Raw genomic sequence first — 18,617 nt, forward strand, 5'->3', positions numbered from 1 at the left:
GCAGTGAGCTAGAGTGTTATCCACTCCAGGCTAGATGACAGAGCAAGACCTTGTCTAAAAAAAGAACAAATGAAAGAAAAGAAAAGAAAAGGCAGTGTGTAAATTAAAGCAGAAGAAAAAAGAAACTTCAAAATTTAACATTCCAATATTTTATGATTGGCACTTAATTAACGTTATGGTCCCAATTTATTAATGAAGTAATCCCCAAATGTATTATTTTTATATTTGAGGAAAAATCTCAGTAGTAAGAGTAAACAATTTAAAATTTTTACCGGTAAATCAAGACAGAAGACAATACTTAAATGCCATATTTAAAATGCAGGTCAATAACATCATTGTCACCTTACAAATATCTTACAAAGATCACCAAGGTGACTTTATAATGACAACAGGGTATCACATTATTACTAATGATCTCTATATCCAATGCACTATATATAAATCATTCATACTAGGCTGAAGTGGTGCTCTTGATTAGTTGCAATCTAACTGCCTGATGTGCATTTTTCATCACTGTTAATGTTGCTCAAAAAAGACGTAGTTCTGCTCAGATATTCATGTGGTTCCAGAATAGTGCTAAGTTAGAATCTTTCAAGGGAAGACATTTCAGAAAGTACTTAGATCCAGACTACAAAAAATATTTCTGGCTCTTGTGCTGCATATACCAGAGCAAGTCTGTAGAAATTGGCTTCATATACACCAGGCTGATTCTGCAAGGAGGCTAGCAAAAAATGCTTTAAAAAATAAACTGCCCTATATGTAGCATCTTGCCTTGGTGAGATAAACAGAAGACTGGGGAAAAACAAAGGGCTCTTCTCTGCTCACTTCTCCATTGTTTTCAAGCTGGCTCCTTTAGGAGTGTGTCACCCCATTTATGACTAGAGAAGGCCAGTTAATACATCGATCTATGTTACTTGCCATCACTTAACAATTCCCAACATGTACAACTTCCCTCACCCTTCATCTCTCTATTCCACTCAAGAATTCATTTCCAAAAAAGAAACTGTTCACTGTCTTAATACTGAATGTGGGCTAACTACTGTTTAAGAAAAAGAAATTAGAATGTTTGACAGGACCATCACTGAACTCAGCCAAATAATGCATACCAGAGGCAAAAACAGCAGTAGCTATTAAACAAATGTTAAAAATACATCTCACAGGACTGACTATTGGTTTTGGAGATAGGCTAGACCCTGCAAGCAGAGCCCTATGTCCAAACCTGGACAGCTCATTAAGAGATCATCTAGCCCAGACCTTAATTAGCACCACTGCCTGTTGTTTCTTCCTACATAGATAATAATATTCTACTTCCTTCAGTTCTCAGCCTCTTAAAACAAAACTATCAGCAGAGATTGGCTATAGAGATAAAATGCATAAATTGGAGGTGAGCAGAAGAAGGGCCTAAAAGCCTGGTTCAAGATGTTGACATCAAAAAATATGTGTATATATGAATATGCACATAATGTGAATATGCAAACATGTGTATGGATAGATATCTTTCTCAAATAGATGTTAAAAGTATGATTTCTATTAGTTTAGAAAACGGTACAAATTTTTACTTTTTAAAAATAATTACCTAATTATACTGTAATTTTTAACACCTATATTAATGCTATTTCTGTTTTCAAGGGACTTTGGGCGGCATATAGGTCACACTTTATTTTATTAATGAGTATATCTTTACATCACTATATATGCTTTGAAACTCCTAATGCAATTTTTCTAATGGGACATTTATTCAAAGACTTTGTAGAAAATAATTGTGTTAATAAAAGAGACAGTTTTCCCATTACAATGATCAGTGCTCTCAGACAATTAATGCTACAACACTCTGTATTGTCACTTTCTTCCTTAAGGCCTAGAGAACATCTCGGTTTACACTATTGGCTGAAGCTTCTTTTCTTTCTGGCAATATAGGCATTTCTAATGATGAGACCTGCCAAAACTTGTCAATGCTATTTTTCTTCTTTTCCATTGGAGGTGACTGTGGCTGAATAGCCAAGTAATCTATAGTCTAACTTGACTGAATTGTTTTTACTACATGACATGAAGAAATATAGTGAGTAATCACTTCTGTTTTACATGAAGAAAATTGCTAGTGCTTTCCACAGCAATATGAAGAAGACTTAATTTGTGCAATTTCCCTTGAACATCCTGTTCAAATCCTAGCAGGGTAAGTTCCGCCCTCTTTGGTTCTCTAGTGAGTGAAGACCAGATTGGATCAGTGGATCTCGATTATTTTCCCTTCTGTAGTCCTCTTCAAAATAAACTCAGAGAATAGTTGGTCTTCGCTAAAACTGGCATATTCCTCTCCCTCCAGCAACATCTCTCAAGAAAAATGGGTTTATTCTCTTTGTTATTTGTTCCCAAACCTCACTTCTCATATGGCAATATTTATTTTTTTGTTTTTAATGGTTTTCTTTGTTTTGTAAATACACTGTGTCTGATAAAAGTTATATAGTCTAATTACAGAAAATTTGGAAAATACAGATAATAAAGGAAAAAATAACCTATTACCCACCTTTTTCAATCAGAAATAATCATTTTTAGTACTTTTGTATATCTTTTCCAAGTCTTTTTTCTTTCTTACATATTGGATACATATAATTTTACACCTTGGATTATCGTTTGGTAGTATAACATAAACATTTTCCTTTTATCTTAAAATATTTGGAAACATCTTTTTTTAATGGCCATTATATATTGCCTTGTCTAGATATATCATAAATCACATAGTATTTGACTTGTTGAACAACTGGGTTCCTTCATATTTTCTATTATCACAAATAATGCTTGGCAAAAATCTTTGTAAATGAAGTTTTTTCTTTATTTCATATTATTTATTTAGGACAAAGTCCCAGAAGTAGAATTATTGGTATGAACATTATTAAGGCTTTTGCAGCAAACTGCCAAATCTACACCAACTAATATTTCATCATGTCCTTATTAGTCATTCATTTACTCAACCAATATTTATTAATCACCTACTATGTATCAGGCACTGTGCTAGGGGATATGGATACAGTAGTGAGCAAAAAAGAAACAAAGTTCATGCCCTCAAGGAACTAATATTCTAGAAAAGTGGATAAGATAAAAATACAGTATGATACCAGTTAATGATGAGTAATATAAGGAAAAATAGAAGCTGATAAAGGCATAGAAAATGAAGGACAATAAAGTTCATTACATAGGATGGTCAGAGTAGGCCACTATGATGAAGGAACATTTGATCAAATATCTGAATGAAGTAAGAAAGTAAACCTGGAGAGGTCTGAATGAAAATTAAATGGGTTAATACATATAAAGTCCTTAGGACAGTGCTTTGCCTAGGAAGCACTCCATATGTGTTAGTTTTTATTATTATTTGTAATGCTAGAATATTCCATTCACCTTGTCTGGTGACATTATTATGGTGGTGTGATCTTGAAAGAGTCAAAAAGGATCTATCATATACTTCTATTTTTTGATTGTTTATATCCCCTCCAATATTCATGTTTAAACTTAATGCCCAATGCAACCGTATTAAGAGGCAGGACCTTTTGGGAAGTGATTAAGACATGAATGGATTGGTAATTTATAAAAGAGGTCCAAGGAATAAGCTAGGTTTTTTTTTTTTTTTTTTTTTTTGGCCCTTTCAACTTCCACCATGTGAGGACACAGGGTACTTCCCTCTGGAGGACACAGCAACAAGGCAGCATCTTGGAAGCAGAAGGAGTAACTGCCTCCCGCACTGAATGTCAGTGCCTTAATTTTGGACTTCCCAGCCTCCAAAACTGTGAGAAAATAAACTTCTGTTCTTTATTTTAAAACAAAAGTAAAGTCTGCAGAAACCTTGGAGAAAAATCATTTCAGACAGATAAAAAAGCAGGCACAAGGCCCTGAGATTAAAAAAAAAAAAAAAAAAAAGAATGCATGGCATGTTTAAAGAACAAATCAAAGGGCAATATGGCTAGAAGGTTATGAGCAATGTTTGAGGGGGGACATAGTAAGACATGAAGTCCAATAAATAGTGACCAAATCATGTAAAGCCTTGTAGGCCATTGTCAAGATTTTTTAAATTTTTCAAGTTTTTTAAAGTGTGATGAGAAGTCAACCTTTGGAAGCCAGAGAGCAGACAGATCATAAGATCTTGTTTAAGTTTTAAAATGATCATCCTGGTTGCTGTGTGAAAAACTATATGAGAACAAAGATGGATCTAGGGATATCAATTAGAAGGCTGTTTCGGTAGTCCAGGTAAGAAATGATGGTGGTTTGTTCTAGAGTGTTAGTAATGAATGAGAAGAAAATTATTCAGATAAAGAATATAGTTTGAAAGTAGAGTCAGCATTTGTTAATTGGTTGGGTGTCGGGTGTTAAAAAGGAGAAATCAAGAATGACTAACATTTGGGACTTGAAAAATTGCACTGAGCATTATTTTAATTTTTAAAATAAACAGGCATTTATTGTTTCTAATTTGTATGTGTACATGTACATACAAATTGTGGTAAGAACATTTAACATGAGATCTAACCTCTTAAAATTGTAAGCGTACAATACAGTATTGTTATTTAAGGTACTATGTTGGACAAAATATCTCTAGAACTTATTTGCCTTGCATAAGAGAAACTTTATATTCATTGAATACCATTTATGTTGATTACTGAAGGTTGAGGTTTTTTTCGGTTATTTTTTTTCCATTTCCCATTTCTATTTCCTCTCTTGTGAATTATTTTTTCATGTCTTTGCCCAAATGGCATTTATAAAATTATTTCCTCCCTTAGCTTCTATTTTATTGTTATCTTGCATGGCTTGTACCTCTCTGATCTTATTCTAACTTCCTCTCTCTTGAAGGCTCCTCTTATTTCACTAAACTCTTAAATGCAGTGTTTCTCAAGATTTCATCTTTGCTTCTCTTTTTACTCTATACAGTCAACTTTCTGTATCCATGAGTTCCACATCTGTAGATGTAATCAAATGTGAATCAAAAATTTTCGAAAAAAAATTCCACAAAGTTCCCAAAAGCAAAACTTGAATTTGCTGCACAGCAAGTACTTTGTTGAATCCTTGTGAATAAAGTGATGTGTAGGTATTGTATTAGATTTTCTTTTTTAGAGATGGGGTCTTGCTATGTTGCCCAGGCTGGACTCAAACTCATGGGACCAAAGGATCCTCCTGCCTCAGCCTCCCAAGTAGTTCGGACTATAGGCATGCACACCCTTGCGTCTGGTGTATTAGGTATTGTCAAGTAACCTAGAGATGACTTAAAGTATATACTTAGGTCATATGCAAATACTATATTATTTTATATCATGAACTTGACTATCTGTGGATTTTGGTGTCCATGGTGGGGGGTCCTGTAACCCGGTCCCCACAGATACCAAAAGATGACTGTATATACTCTCTAGCTAAGCTCACCTACCTGCCCCTATGATTTCAACTACTATGTTGATTGATGACACCCAGATCTCTAATTCCAGACTTTATCTTCAGATCTGTATTTTTTTAGAACAAGCTCTTGCTCTGTCATTTAGACTGGAGTGCCATGGTGCAATCATGGCTCACTTACAGTCTCAACATCCCAGGCACAAGTAAGCAATCCTCCCACCTCAGAGTGCTGAGTAGCTGGGACTAAGAGATGTACCACCACACCCAGTTAATTTTTTTTTTTTTAAAGAGATGGGGTCTCACTATGTTGCCCAAGCTTGTCTCGAACTCCTGTGCTCAAGTAATCCTCCTTCCTTGTCCTCCTAAGCTGCTAGGATTACAGGCAGGAACCAGTGTGCCCAGCCAGATCTGTAATTTCCATCTGGCACAATCCATCTCCATCTGGATATCTAGCTGGTGTCTCACATTGAATAAGTCCAAACCTGGCTGCATTATCCCCACTAAAACCAACTTTTTCTTCTGTGTTCCCTATTCTGCTTCATGGCATTACCTAGTTTCCCAAGACAAAAGCCTCAGAGTCACTCCCTCCTTCTTCCTCACATCCTAAATTTAATCAATTTCCAAGAATCATTGATTCTACCTTATGGGTGGTTCTCAAATTTGTCCACTCCTCTCCATCCTTACTGTCACTGCCTTGGTTCATGTCCTCATAATTGGTCACAGTTGCAGTACTGCCTCTTTATTGGTCTCACTGCTACTATACTCTTTAATCTACTTCAATCCTTCCTCCATACTGGTGATGTCTTTCTAAAACAAGGTTGATTCACATTGCCCTCACTTTAAAACCCCTTATCTCATTCAGTTGACGCTACTACAACATAGCACACTGCTTAATTTTGGATAAACCTCAGGAAAAACACCATTTTCTAGGATTATCTCCATGCAGCAAAATACCAACCCATTCATTCATTCAACAAACGCGTACTAAGCCTCTTCTGTATGTCAGACACATAAATGGAAATAAAATAAGACGTTATCCCTGACCTCTGTTCCCCAGGCTCGGATAGGAAATAAAATGGCACTCTCTTGTCCTAGATTGGTATTCCCCATTGCTAATTTAACCTAGTGTTCTTTCACAGCCCTAAGGTCATGTGGAATGTGATTCTCCATATTCTCTGACTAAAAAACATCCTAGACACTCTTTAAGAATCAATTCAAATAACTGATTATTTATAAAACTATATCAACCTTTGAGTTTCCAGAGCATTCTAATTATTCCTCTACTATAGCATTTGTTATATGACGAGAGTATGCTTATATATCTGTCTCCCAAAGATGATTTTTTAATGTCTCTGTAGCACCAGGTAAACAGAGGCATTGAAGAAGGTTTGATAAATTAGTAAATGAATAAATGGAAGAATGAGCAAATGAAAATTTTCCTTCATCAAAATTGTTCTATGATATATAACCAAAACTATGTAATACTGAAGTTTTCAGTAAAAGGAGAGACCAGTGCATGAGACCTGGAGAGCCTCTGTGGAAAACAGGGGCCTTCAAGACCCATTGTCACAGATTATCGGTGTAAATGTTAATTTTTTTCCCTTTTGATAGTAAAGCAGTTCCAAGTATTTTGCTAAATACCTGGGACCAGTGTTCTCTCACTATGTCTACTGCTGTTTTACACATTTTCTTAAGGATACTTTATTCCATGTTTTACAGAAGTAAATTGTTAAAATTTTCTCTCTTCCATGTTAAATTACCGGTTAAAATATTTCCCTTGCACTGAATTCTAATTGTTTACATTAAAATTACCTCACTTTCACAAGTTGTCCAGTGTTTCATCAAAGCAATATCTCAAATAGGGAAAAGAACAAAACAATGAAGAAAATGTAGTATCCTTATGTTGACACTTCATGAATTCCAAACCAAAAATAAATGGTGTCACATCTAAGTGTTGAGATTTTATTAGACTAAACAGGAACGATCTATCACAAATGTACTAGCAGCATATGAATACATGAACAGAGTACATCTATAATAAATACCAACCCAGTAAAGCAGTGTGACATTATAGCCCCTACCCAAGATAACTGAAAGAAGGTACGAACTGAAAAAAAAATATAAATAATAATATCTCATATTATGCTTATAATTATCTGGAACATATATAAAGAATTGGCCAGAATCAGAAGAAGAATAAAAAGAGTAATCACTCCCAATATTTTAGTGAGTGTCCTAAAGCCTATTTCCTTTCTCTTAAAACTGTATACCAACCCAAACCTTAAAAGTAGTTTAAAAAGAGAAAAAAAAAAAGAAGGAAGGAGGGAAGGAAGAAAAGAAGGAAGGAAGGAAGGAAGGAATTAGAGTGATTTATTGATAATTTAAAATGTAAGATTATTCTCAAGTCTAAGCAATAAGTATTAATTGGCCAATCAACTGTACTGTTCTTCTCCCTTAGCGGTCACTAGATCTCATTAGTGAAATTAATACTATCTTCTCCAAAAAAGTTTCTTTTTTTTTTTGACTTGCTTCACAATTCTGAAAATGCTTTCCTACATTGCTTAAAGCTTAAGCGTATAATGAGTCACAGTCACAAAAACATATTCATTTGAAGTACAAAGTAAGCAAATAAGTGATGTATTTATATGTGTCTGTAAATGATGCTTATGAAATCCTTGTCCACAATGTATGTATGTTTTCATAGATATTCATTTAAAAAAGGTCAGCCCCACACACATAAACACAAACACATTTTTGGGCTACTTAATAGAACAGATCACACATCAGTATCACTCAAATGCTTACAATTAAGCAGAGCAGCTTTGAAAAAGAAAATCATTAATGTTAAAGGCAGGAGGGGGATAAGGCACAGAGTATAAATTCAAAATGTTGACCACAAACATTTTGTTGATAGGAATTGAGTAAGCTAAAAACAGTACCAAAATTTTAGGTTGAGAAGGCTTCCAGCCACTGTGTAGTTATAGTATATTTATACACCTCTATATTTAAACACAGGTGGTAATTAGCAAGATTGAAACACCTTTAATAAGGTATCATCATAGGTGCAAAGGATGTGTAGCATAAGATGAGTTCATTATCAATAACTTTCCTGAATTAATCATCTCTTAGGACATTTAATTTTAAATGTACCTGAAAAAACCTGGATTATTGAGATAAGCCATCTGCAGTATCTCTTTCTAATTTCTCTGAACAACTGAAGAGTTTTCTTAAAATGTCTGTATGCAGCTGGGACATAGGGATTGCAATATCTAATAAACCAATTGTCCATCTAATCTGGCACCTTCTCTTTGACAGGTGTCTAAACCAGATAGAGACATTAGAGGTAATATACACACTTAGAATCCACCAATTATGCAAAACCATGCAACTGGGAAATTTTCTCTTTGACCTTCGCCAGTGATCAGATTTTCCCAGAAGTATCCAAACTGATAGCCATGTACTTTTATTTTGGCTGTTTAAAAACCATCATGCATACAGGTAACTAAAAACACTAAGTCAATTCCAAACATTAAAACATTAAAATGAAAGTGGATTTCCTTTAATATAAACGCATAGAAATTCTACTGAAAGTTACATATATATGTATAATATGCATCAGCATCCTGAATACTTACAATACCTTTCATCTAAATAGAAAAACAATTGAAAAATAAATATATGGTGATTTCAAAAGGGAAATCGAGGCTATAGAACCATAAAAACTGAAGATTTGAGTAAACAGTGGAAGCTGGAACCATCCAGATGAATGAATGACTTTTTCCACTGTTCATCCAAATGCAAGCATCTGCTGAAAGGTTAGAGGAAATCGACATGACAAAGAAGATACTGATATTATGAATTCTACAAGTTCCGTGATAATTGTCCCAATTTTTTTAAGTTTTAGTCAGATTTTAGTATCACACAGATATAGTCCAAGTAACAAAAAATAAACCAAAGAATAAAATACATGTAATTCAACACTCAACAACTGGATACTGATATTCTCAGTATTCCCTAAACTGTAAAAATGTGGATATTAATTTTCCTAAACTTTTGAATAACTACTTCATTCTATCATTAATAATTCTACCTTGAACATATATATTTTGAAATTTTATTAACTTTAAAACAGAAAAATACCTTCTGACCTTTACATATATTTATCTTTCCATTCTTTGTTTCATTATGAAAGATCTTCTCTCAGTCGTAATATGGAAATTTGCTTACAGCTACAAATTGACAGAAAAATAATATTAGTTTCTCAGGACTTTAGCCGGTATTGCAAAAGACTTGACATGGATTGCAATTCAGCTTATCATAGAGATTGTGATTCCAAAATTTAATTTCATAACTCATAATCAGCCACAAAAACATTACAACAGAATATGAGAAACATTAAAAGGCAATTTCCTCATTGTTGACTACTTATTAATTTACAACTTAGTCGAATAAAATTAAAACAATCAGTATGCTTTCTGGTGACTGGTAAAATGACTGTTTTACAAATTTCACATAAATGTATTCAAATGCATTTGGTCTCTGTAATAAAAGTGGGGCATAGATATTGCAATAAGACTTTTTATTTGAAAAGGAAAAATAACAAATTCTACTGGAAAATTCAAGCATCATTTATATTATGTTTTCCTATCATCACTAACTAGGCTTCTTCAAAGTCTACAAAATCACAATTTGAAAGAACATATTTTTTCAATGTAATAGCTATTATGAAACTATTTTACAGCTGTGAATGTTCTATTAGAACAAAAAATGCTCCATAGAATACATACATACCAATAGGAATGCACAAATCAAATTTCTCTTTCTGTGATTATTTTTTAAAAATTGCTTGAGTAGGGACAAAGAGGGTTGTAGTAAGATTTTCAGGAAAATGACAGAGATGGCACTGACTTTTCATTCGGCTTAATCACTTATTTCTAGCAAATTCAATTCCCCAGCCTTTTACAGTTACTTTCAGGGACCAACAGGCTGGCATGAAATTAAATTAACAAGCAGATTCCCATTCTGAATTAGTGACTCCCAGCTGTCTGTCCCATCTAGTTTCCACGGCAGTAGCACAATCAGTGGAAAATGAGGTACAGGAAATTTTAAGAAGCCACTGCATCAAGCCCCTTAAGTCAATTTCTTTAAACTGATGAATCAGTACAGGGGGCAGGGGTGGGGGCAGGGAAGGGGGAGTAGGGTGTAGAATTGAACTTAAAGTTTTTAATTTCCTGGCTTGCTGAAAAGGCCAGTGTGTTTCTGTTTCTGTAATTGTTGTAGAATGCAAGCAACATCTCCTTATACATTTTATAGAAGGCTGTAGATTCACAATGGCATTTAGTTCATTGGGCATTTTATAGTAACCCAAGAGTGTTTAAGATATCTTACATGTATTTTAAAGTGTTTTATTTTATTTTTTCTTTCTCTTTTGACATGGATATTAAGGGTCATCGGCCTGTTAAGTGACTCCAAAACACCCAGAAACTAAATAAACAATTTTCTCAAACAACCAGATGTTTGTCACCCCAAACAGTTGGATGGTTAACAGAATGGTGCAGTCACATATTTGGGTGTCACCTAGATTCAGTCATAGAAATTTGTCATAAGCACCCAGAGAAAAAAATATTAACCTTGGCACATATCTACCATAAACAGAAATATAAAGGCTCCCAGGTAAGAACTTCATAGGGGATTATCCACCCATGTGAAAAGAGATTTTTAACATGTTTTTATGTGTCCATTTTCCAATTAGCTTCTCCACTCTTACAGTTAGAGTAGAGCGGGGGTGGAGAATCCAATATTTCAGAATCATTACATCACATTGAAAACATCATCCAAGAGGTAGTGGTTAGTTGGCATATATGCATGTTTCACCATATGCTATTGTTTACCTAAAGTGGAGGCTCGGACAGGAAGTACAATTTAGAATAATTTTTTAAGTTGTAAATTATCCAAGATTATACGTCCAGGCCTTGAAATGGGTCCCGAAGTTACATAAAAATCTAATAGACTTCATTTATTAGACTCTAAGTTACTATTTTAAAATATTAGGAATCCACGTCACCTGTAAAAATATTTACTTTTCAAATTAAAATTAGCTTAATTTCTATACAGAAATGTTAGCATTGCAATTGATATAAATATTGTTATATAATAATTTTCAGTCTATGCCATCATATTCCAATTTCCTCAGCCCTATTTTTCATGGGTTCCAAATGTAAGCAATTTTGCTGGTCTTGCTAAATTGTACCACAGCACGTCTAGCAAACTACAAAATCTCTATACATTATATAAATTGCCATAACAGAGCACTGAATACTGAACAGACACCTATGGTTGGTCATCAAGGCTGTTAAGAATAATCAAAAGCTGTGTGAAGCCTTTTATAGCACTCACCTGCTCAAACTAAGCATGGTTCTAGCTGGTTATATTTGATATTTACTTTCCTCTGTTCTAAAAAAAATCAATGGAAAACAGAAAGGAATAAAAATAATATATTAAGCCAGGATTCAGAATATTTTTACCTTTTAGGGGAAGGAAAAATAATAGCAATCTCCATTCAAAATAGTGATTTAATCTAATACTCAGAATCTGTAGATGATTTAAAGAAATTGTGGTATATGTGAGCATTTCTGAAATTTGATTCCTTTTAATTTTGATAATCAGCAATTACACTTCCAGTCCTGGGTATATGCTGTTGGTCACAATTGCTAAATTCTGTACCTTACAATATTTTTCATCTGCCTGTAGTCATACTAGGAATCCAGTTTAAACCTTTCTTCTAAATGTTAAGTGATGGGAAGCTTTTTAAGTACGCATGGATTATTAATTTTGAGGTTAAAATCCACAGCAATTTAACAAATATATATAATTTTAATAAAGCTATTGTACATGTTTTATATCTGATTCAAGGCATTCACAAGCAATTGCTTCTGTGTGTGTGTGTGTGTGTGTGTGAGAGAGAGAGAGAGAACAAATATGAGTACTATAAGAAAATTTGTTTTCGTCAAAAAAAATTAATCACTGAGTCAGTTATTCAAAGTACTGGTCTTCTTTTGACCTCTGGTCATTTATAAGTAAGTAAATAAATAAATGCATAAATAATAATAATTAACTTGTTTTGGGAAACTTTAGGGAATTTATTAACCATAATCTATACCAACTACTTGATAGGTTTACTTAAATCTGAAACTGAATGACTTAGGAAAAGCAAGCTTCAAGCAAAAATTATATGGATTCCAAATGTCTATCTCCAACATAGAATATGAAAAATTTTTGTTTTATTAATTAACACTAAAATTTCTTACTACTTCCAAGTTTTTAAGGCTGTCATGGAAAATAAATTTCCACTAAGTTTTCTGTTTTCAGAAACAACATATCAGGAATGTTTTGCAGTTTGACAATTTAAAGTAATATCATGTAGAATAAACTTGAATGCTAGACTGTTCTGCTTCAGCAAGAATCTTTCTGGTAAAGGTATCAGAAAAGATCAATGACTATGAGGGAAACTATGATTATGTCGGTGTTATTTACACATATAATAGCTGAACTGAAACACTGAGACTTCTAGGGTATTCAGACTGAATTAGGCCTTTGAATGTGATGATAGTTATGTATAATACAATTTTATTTTAATACACCTATACGTTTGAATATTTGAAATCTTAATCACCTTTACAGCACAATGATTCTACAAAGCATTCTTTCCTTTAGCCTCACTGTATATTTTGTCAAATGACATGACTGTCTCTAATTCATAATTGGAACCTAAACCTAATGGAAAATACTACTTCATGTATGCAAAAATATTTGTGGGTTTTTTCTGCTATGTATATCTGACATTGTTCTTAGGACTGGACTCTACTAGTTTTATTATGAAAATGTTAACATTTCTTCATAGAGTTGTTTTATAGAAACACCTGTTTTTCAGAAACATTCTGGGGAACAACCTGAAAACTTTTAAATAATATTTAGAGCATGGATTTATTTTAGGAATTACCTGATCCCTTGTTAAATGCATATTTTGACTTTCTTTAATCATGAAAAGTTTTCAACATTATTTTGTCATACCTGAAAGCTTTTAATTACCCTTAAAAACCCCAATTTTGCAATAGTAAATTATTTAATGCATCACAAAATAGTGTTATGAACTTGAACTAAAATGGCAAAATTGGGATTCTGTTTCTCCAGTTATTTACTTTGAGGGTCTTACTATGCCTTATGAAAATTCATTTTTCCCCACATTGCAGATATGAAGAGCAAGGAGCGGGGGTGAGCAAGCAAGCAGATGCTGGGTAATCATGGAGCAGAAGTTAAAGGTGTGGATCGCCTTTTCATTAATTTTGTTTTTTAAGCCTTTCCCTCTTAGGGTCTGCCCTTTCTTGGTAACACTGGAGTATCTACTGCTCCAGATCAGAAGACTTCGGACTAGGAAGATGAACTGGGCTATTTCAGCCAAAAAATATAATAGAGCAGACATTTGCCATGTTCTCCTCAAACACGTTAAGAGTAGCAATTGATTCTCACAGTACATTGTTACCTGGCTTGTTAATTATAATCACAGAACAAGAGTCTAAAATTCAAGGAAGCTGTCTGCGACATTTACTTGTCACAAACGCGATCAATTAAACGCTAATCTAGCAGTACCTATTAGAGTGCACTGGGATGTTTCATTTCCTTTTGGTCTTTAAAACCAAATGGCTACTAATTTCCTTTCTGTGGCACTGAGAACTTCTCTTTGTATTTCTTTGGGCCACCTCAAAAACACCTCCAGGTTGGTATCCCAGGAAAAAAACGGTTAAGTTCAGGACGTTTACTGACCAATTGTTTCATATTGGAGATGTAGAGCTTTTCTACCCCTATTAGCATATCGCCAGTAGCAGTGATGCAGATCTGCTCAACCCGAAGCTGCCGAAGGCGAGTACGAGCTGCAAACCAGCCCCCGCCCCCGCCCCTACTCTCCCAGTGGCGACACAGACGTGGAAACATCTACTAGTGGAGTGAGATCGTCTGTCTCCGCAATTGTAAACAACTGACTGCATCGGGTTCACTGAAATGTTTAAATACACTCCTGACTGCAAACACATCCACTTACCAAGTAGCGCTAACAATCTCCCCTTCTCCGCCTCTAGGCAAAGCATCCTGAAACTAAATTGGCAATCCTCCTGTTATGGAGTGGAAGAAAGTGAGGTTACATTTCCCCAAGCCTGCCTAGCGAGTGCTTGGCGCTCGCAGATATGCTGGCCGTTGCTGAATCTCGGGGACCACGTCTCTGGATGAAATGCGGAAACACACAAACCCGCACATTGGAGCGCATGGTTAAAGTCAACACCGACGGCTCCTGGAGCACCGCCTGGGTTGTAATGACTGTCTCTTTTGACAAAGATTGACAAAGGTCTAGGGAGGACGCATCGGGTGGGGCCCTCGACGGCGGCGTAGATTAGGAGGTCCTGGAGTTCCCCCGGGAACCCGGGCTCCCTGAGTGAGGCTCAAATAGAAATTCAGAAGCAAACAGGTACTAAAGTGCGTCCTAGCCCTTGGGCATATTCTCTGCGGAGACAGCAGGACCTGGACCCCAGTGGCAGAGCCCCGGGCGAACGCTCCAGGGTGGGAGGGATGCCAGAGAAGCGCCCCTTTCTTTCTTTTTAGACCGAGCCTCCCATCTTCATCCCAAGCACCCAGGTCCACTTGTTAGAGTGCCTGGGCTCTGCGCGAGAGCCGAGGCGAGGAGGCTCCCTCTCAGAACTGAAGGAGTTGGTTGATAAAAGTGCCGCCTGGGAAGCCCAGCGAGCCCTCGAAGGGCAGCGTCCCCAGGGCCCGCTGGAAGCTTGAACTGCGAACAAGGCCGACCTCCCTTCTGCCCTAGATGGTCCAGAGCCCCATGGCCGGCGGAGACCGGGAGAAGAAGGATGCGGAGGCTCTGCCACCTCGGGCAGGAGTCCCAGAGCGGACTCAACCGGCCGCTCACAGCCGGGAGCCGCCATCCGCCGCCTGCAGCCTCGGGGCGAAGTTCGCCTGTAATCCTTGGGGTAGAAGGTTAGGGGTGGCGGGCGGGAGCGAGAAGGAATGGGGTGGGAGCCAGGAAAAACGCACCTACCTATTCCAAGCGCAAGTTTCGGCGGCGTCCCCAGGTGCGGTTCCCCCGCCCCCTCGCCAGGTGCTCGGCTCCGCCAGGCGCTGCCAGTGCCCGGGACTTAGGGCGTCTGTGCCGACTCCTGCGGGAAACGACTGTAAATCCACATTACTGTTCGAGCTGCCGCTCGGGCCCCCGCATTGCTCTCCTCCGGCTGCTGGCGGCGGTGTTCTAAACCGGCGGCCGCCGGAGGCAGGAACCGAACCTAGCTACTATTGCACCAGCGGACGACCGCTGCCAGAAGGGTGCTTGCGCCCAGGGTCCTATGTGTGTGCGAGAGAGTGTGAATACGTGTGTGTGTGTGAGTGAAAGAGTGTTCGTGTGTGAGAGAGCAGAAGGGGTGAGCTCAGCCCCCGGGGCACTCGGAGGTGAACTCCGGGCTGAGCCGAAGCTCGCCGCGCTCCCGGGTGCTGGGCGTCTGCACGGCTGATGGCTGGGCTGATGTTGCCGTGGCCGCCGCCGCCGCGTTCTAAGGCTGGTCGCGGTGGTGCAAAAAATGTTTCTTCGCTACTCGAGACCAAAAAACCTGCCCTGTCTACTGAGCATGCCCGGTTTGACAGCTTCACAGCCGAGGTTTTTTTTTTTTTTTTTTTTTTCTCTCTTTTTCCCCAAGACTCCAGGTTTTAGCCGCAGCTGAGATGGGAGGTGGAGGGAGGTGGGGGGAGGAGGAGGGGGAGAGGAGGAGAACGAGAAAGAGAAGGGCTTAAGGAGCAGGTATCGGGCAGAGGAAGGGAAGTCGCAATGAGAAAGATCAGGGTGTTATAGGGTGGAGAGGGGAAGGAGAAAGCTGGATATGGGAGCAGAGGATGGAAATATGGATCAACAAAATTTAGATTTCCTACCACAGTGGGTAGATGCCTGGCCAGGGTACTCACTCGACTAGTTGTTTTTTTTTTTTAAATTACTTTCTCCTGAGAGTGAGGGTGGGCTGGGGGGTTCGGATGAGTATTTGTCAACCCCAGGATCAGCCTGGGACAGTGTTACCTAGTCATGACATACACAAACATCGCGTGCACACACAGGAGCACAATCACTGCTTCTATGTTCAAAGCCTCAGGACTGACTTAGAATGCGAAGTCTTTTGCCAGTATAACTTTGGCAAAAAAAAAAAAAAAAAAAAAAGGGCGGGGGGAGAGAAATTGTTTGATTTCCTTCTCTTATTCTCCTCTCCCCCGCCTTCCAGAAAAGCCAAAAGTCCGTGAATGCGGTGCGTAAGCGACCCACAAGCTCTCGTGCGTCGGTCGGTGAGAGCGCACCGCCGACTGCGTCCCGCTGACAGTGTGACCCCAGAACGCCAAGGCCGGCCGGCCACATGCAGCCTACTGGCGGCGCATCAGATCAGCAGTAACGACGTCCACCTGAAGGTGGTTGGGGGCAGAGGGGAGCGCTAAGGTATCCTGCCCTGCCTGGCCGCCCAGGTTCCTGGGCTCCCTAAAGGGCTCCGCCCCTCACCCAGCCTGGCACCAGGGCACATACTCGGGCGAACCCAGCGCGCTGCCCCAAGCCCTGGATCCCTCCCTCCCTCCCTCCCAACCCTCCTCAGCTTCCTCGAAAAAGTGGAGAAGCGGAATCTGCACGCCCAGAAACTCGCGTCAGAAGCCTTAGGAGTCCGACTGGGCATGCTCGGGACTTGGGGCGCTCCGCATGGAGGCACTCTCCAGGGACTAACATCTGTCCGACTGGGCCAGATGTGAGTCTGAAGTAGGAGGCTTAGATGCCCGCTAGGAGCAGGCTCTGGTTCCGGGAGGGGTGGCGGCGACGCCCACAGCAGTCTTCTTTCCGGCTTCCCACAGAGAGCAAGACCGTGGGAGATACCAAGTGCCGAGCCAGGGGAGCTGCACCAACTGGAGAAATAGGAGTCTAGCGGATTCCCAGGCCTCCTGCCCCGCGGCGCCACCCCAGCCGTAGGCAGGTAGGGGGCGCGCAGAGCAGCGAGGGAGCGCCGCGTGTGCTCCCAAGGGACTGCTGACCTCTAGGTAAAGAAAAGAGAGCGTGAAGAGTCGAACATTCTTTGGGCGAAGGACGTTTACTGATTTTTTTTTTTTTTAAGTAAAGAAAGAAGGGCGTGTGTGAATGTGTATATGTGCACGCACGTTTTAAATTTTCCTCCGCAAGAACAGGGACAGGAGAGCGAGAAGCTATTGCCGAGTTGGGAACCCGCTAGAGGTTACAATAAGGCAGGCTTGGAATCGTGGCTGGTGCTAGTTACCGGGAAGAGTTCCTCTTGGCGCGGTGGGCGAACACCAAAGCTTCCAACTGTTCCCCTCCCTGGGTGGCGGCAGCTGCCCAAGGTCGGCTTCCGGGCTGGTCTCTGCCCTCCTGAGCAGGGGGACCAGATTCAGTTTCAGAAAGAGAGATAGTACAGAGTGACGCCAGGGGGAGTTCTCTGAACCTTGTGTTCCCATTTTCCCAGATTTTGATACAGGTATTTGCAAAGAGGGAGCATTGTAAGACCATCACACCACCAAGGGGAGGAAATACAAAGAGCTGAACACTCTAGGGGGAAGAATCAGGGAATCAAGAGCACGTTTATTCCCATCGTCCCTTCCCAACAAGGTCTTCAGCTTCAGGCAGGAATCATTTGGATCCCTGCGGCTCAACACCCTCCCCCTCCCGTCCCGCCCCACTGCCCTGCCCTGCCAACAAAGAAACAAAAGATGACAACCAGGCTCTGTAGGCGCATAGCAACTGCTTCTATCACCGGCTCTCTGTTGGGCTGTTGAGAAAGCAGTAGTGAAAGGATGGGTATAAAACCTGTGTCTTGCCACAAATATGCAAACGAAACCTTCCTAAAACCCACTACCCTCCTACAAAACAAAAACAAGTTATTTATATAAACATATATAGATTTAAATATCCTAAATAAATGAAAGATTCCACATTATGAACTGCCCAAACCCTGAACTGTGGAAGGAAGACTTTCAGGATACCTCCTCAATCCTTACCAAAGAGTTCTGGAAGGAGAAAAAAAAGAAACATCTGGCCAGTCACTTCTCCAATGACCGGAAACAGTCTGGGTGTTTCTGTAACCAGCGATTAAGAAAAGAACTCCCCATAACAAAAAGGGAATTCTGGCCAAATGGGACATGGACAAACCCTAATGGCCAAGGAAATGGAATAT

The 18,617-nt window shown here is 39.0% G+C and overlaps 1 protein-coding gene across 10 annotated transcripts in view; it reads right to left on the bottom strand.

The window, feature by feature from the left end:
• TENM1 (teneurin transmembrane protein 1) overlaps positions 1–17,788 on the bottom strand; it is an 841,958-nt gene extending 824,170 nt beyond the window's left edge. For 8 of the 10 annotated variants that reach the window (XM_009235231.2, XM_002832080.2, XM_054545042.1 and 5 more), the window contains exon 1: positions 15,461–16,024. The gene's annotated coding sequence lies outside the window, so the exon portion shown is untranslated. Of the gene's footprint in view, positions 1–15,456; positions 16,025–17,705 lie in introns of those variants that run through there. The other 2 variants (XM_054545040.1, XM_063721289.1) reach the window with 2 other exon arrangements.
• Between the last annotated feature and the right edge of the window lie 829 nt (positions 17,789–18,617).

This window comes from Pongo abelii, chromosome X (genome assembly GCF_028885655.2).
Source record: "Pongo abelii isolate AG06213 chromosome X, NHGRI_mPonAbe1-v2.0_pri, whole genome shotgun sequence".
Taxonomy (NCBI): Eukaryota; Metazoa; Chordata; class Mammalia; order Primates; family Hominidae; genus Pongo; species Pongo abelii.